Source organism: Capra hircus, chromosome 7 (genome assembly GCF_001704415.2).
Source record: "Capra hircus breed San Clemente chromosome 7, ASM170441v1, whole genome shotgun sequence".
Lineage (NCBI taxonomy): Eukaryota > Metazoa > Chordata > Mammalia > Artiodactyla > Bovidae > Capra > Capra hircus.
Window position 1 is genome coordinate 62,986,739 of NC_030814.1, and position 3,445 is coordinate 62,990,183.

Below are 3,445 nucleotides of genomic sequence, written 5' to 3' on the forward strand. Positions count from 1 at the left end.
AGCCTTAATTAGGCTTCCAGGCCCAGACTTGTCCTTGTTCCCCCAACGCCTGACCTTGTAAGACACCAGGTGAATAAAGGAATTGTAAAGAGGCCTGAGCCCCATGTGTGGGCGCATGGAGCTTTCTGTCCAAGGTGCTGTTTCTGGGTCACAAGGTGTAGAACCAATTCTTAGGAAATGAAAACCCCCAAAGCATTTGCTAGTGATGCTGTTCTGGTGCCTGTTTGTGTCACAACCAACTCACCCAACTTGAAATTCCATTTTCCCTGAAAGAACTGCAGTTGATAGCTGTTCATTTATGTTAACAATGGATGAATCACTGCTACACAATTTTTTTTCAACTTTCTATGCATTTGAATATTTTCATAATATGACATCAGGGGAAATCTCATTTTTATTTTATGTTTGAATTTTCAAATAAAAGTGATGAGTTGGCTTGACTTTCTTCCCTTCTTCCGCTCATCATTCAACATGTATTTATTGAGCAATGTACCCGGTGCTGGAAATACAGTAGTGAACCCAACGGGCATGAACTCTGACATCATGATGAAGACTGAAAGTGCACAAATGAACACATTTGAAAATGTAATGATATCTCTTTGTAAGTGCCTAGAAGAAAAGTGCTATGGTAGAGAAAAATTAATAGGAGGATCTGTATTCAAGATGGGAAAGAGGGCCAGGAAGAAAAGGCATGAGGAGCAAAGATTTGGAGACAGGCAATACTGTCGGGAGCCTAGGACCCAGAGACAACCTCTCAACCCAGAGAGGCCTGAGCTCCTGGGAGACTCCTAACGGGGCTGCAAAACCAAGAAGCATACACGGCAAACAGCCTGGAAGAGGCTTCCATTGCGAGCCTCAGCTTTGCCATCGGTGAAGCTGGAGAGTGATAAACCAACAGCACTAGGCTTCCCTACTTGCTCCATGCTGAGGAATCCGCCTGCAGTGCAGGAGACCTGGGTTCAATCCCCTGGTCAGGAAGATCCCCTGGAGAAGGCAATGGCAACCCATTCCAGTACTCTTGCCTGGGGCATCCCACGAACAGAGGAGCCTGGTGGGCTACAGTCCACAGGGTTGCAAAAGAGTAGGACAAGACTTAGAAAATAAACAGCAACCAACCAACATCCCGGGATATTTGAGAGAATGATCCGGTTCCAGCCCAATGAATGGAAATCCTAACCCAAGGTGTGCAAATCTGCCTCTATCATGTTGCCAGATATGTTCCATTATAATGTCTTGCTGGTCTTCATCAGTGGTGGCTGGAGCCACTTGCTTTGGGTTCCTCCTGTCACTGATGTATTAAACCGTCTGTCAACAAACACTTGAGAGGCGGGACTGCTAAAGGACACTGCAGAGCTTCAGTCCAGGCTCGCTTTCCAATTTGTTGTTGAGCTTCCTGGTGCTGATGGCAGGGGTCCAGCTCACATAATAAACAAGGTTGACTTTTGTATGTAGGGAAAAAGTTTTTCCTTTTTTCATATCACTCCCTGCCACCATATTTGGGAGACATTTTGAAAACCTAAAGGATGGAATAAGCATGGACAGAACATTTTATCAACTGCAAAGCAGCGTTTCTCAACTGCATGACTTCTGGATACCCTTCCCCTCTCTCACACTTTATAGAATCACAGAATCTTGGGTGGATGGTATTACAAATACATGAATACTTTCTTGTTTTCTAAGAGTTAAATTATATTTTATATCATGGGCTATAGTCTGTTAAAAAAAATCCTTGATGAAACTTATTAGAAGGCCTAATAACCCTGACTGTTTTTATTTTCACTGCTGCATGTACAACACCTAGAAATGTGCCTAAGCACATAGAAAGCAATAATTAACTACAGGTTTGATGAATTAATTAATGAATCCCATTTTATAGATGGGGCAACAGAGGCTTGGTAAGGTTCAGTGACTTTTCCAAGTTCATGCTAGTGTTAAATAGCAGGGCCAGGACTAAAAATCAGATCTTCAGAAGCCTCATTTAGGATTTTTCTTGGGATGCTACCCTTATTTTTATGGTATAATTACAAACTCAGAAATAATATGAAACATATTATACATCTGAAATAGCTGAAATGACTATCCTAATTGCCTATTTTTATAATGGGTTGGAAGAAAAGTTATGACCAACCTAGATAGCATATTCAAAAGCAGAGACATTACTTTGCCAACAAAGGTCCGTCTAGTCAAGGCTATGATTTTTCCAGTGGTCATGTATGGATGTGAGAGTTGGACTGTGAAGAAAGCTGAGAGCCGAAGAATTGATACTTCTGAACTGTAGTGTTGGAGAAGACTCTTGAGAGTCCCTTGGACTGCAAGGAGATCAACCAGTCCATTCTGAAGGAGATCAGCCCTGGGATTTCTTTGGAAGGAATGATGCTGAAGCTGAAACTCCAGTACTTTGGCCACCTCATGCGAAGAGTTGACTCATTAGAAAAGACTCTGGTGCTGGGAGGGATTGGCGGCAGAAGGAGAAGGGGGCGACAGAGGATGAGATGGCTGGATGGCATCACTGACTTGATGGACGTGAGTCTGAGTGAACTGCAGGAGTTGGTGATGGACAGGGAGGCCTGGCGTGCTGCAGTTCATGGGGTCACAAAGAGTCAGACACAACTGGGTGACTGAACTGAACTGAACTGATAATGGGTTTGACTTTTTGTTTTCTAAACAAATGGCATTAGAAAGTATACCTAGTATGGAAAGGAGCAGGAGGCCATAGGCTCACAAGAGAAGCAGAAAGATGGAGAATCATGAAGTCTGGAGCTTAGAGAGCTTGGCAGGCTGGCACCATGTAAGTGCACATGGTGCTCCACACTGTCACAACTATAGATGAGAACAGCTCTGCGTCACAGCACTTGATGGAACTTTCAAGAAAGTCCGAAATCAGAAAGGACAGGCCACAAACTCTGAGTCTTTACCTAGAGAACAGGAGCAGACCCAGCAGACATCCAGTTTCAACTTATAGACTCCTGTATTGCTGACATTTGTACAATGAAGTATATTATGCCTAACGAAAGCCCAACAGAATAAAAAAACCTTCACTTATATTTCATCATTCCACTGAAAAGGCCTGGAAAATAATGCACTTTAGTTTAGCATGTTTCCATAAAATATAATTAAGGTGTAAAAAAATAATGAACATTGAAAGGAGTGGATTATTTTCACTGGCAGACCAAGTTGCCATTGTGAAGTAATGATTAACACGTATGGAAAGCCTGTGACACACCAGGTTCAGTCCTAAGTGTTTTGCTTATTTATCTCATGTACCACTCATGACGACATTATGAAACAGTCCCTTTTATTGTCACAAATGTATGGGACAGTTGGGCCCCATAGGTTAAGAAACTGGCACACAGGCAAGCCATAGAGTTCAGATTCAAACCCAGGTCTGCCTAATGTCAAAGCTTAGGTTCTCAGTGCCCTGAGCTGCATTGGGTTTTTTGGTATG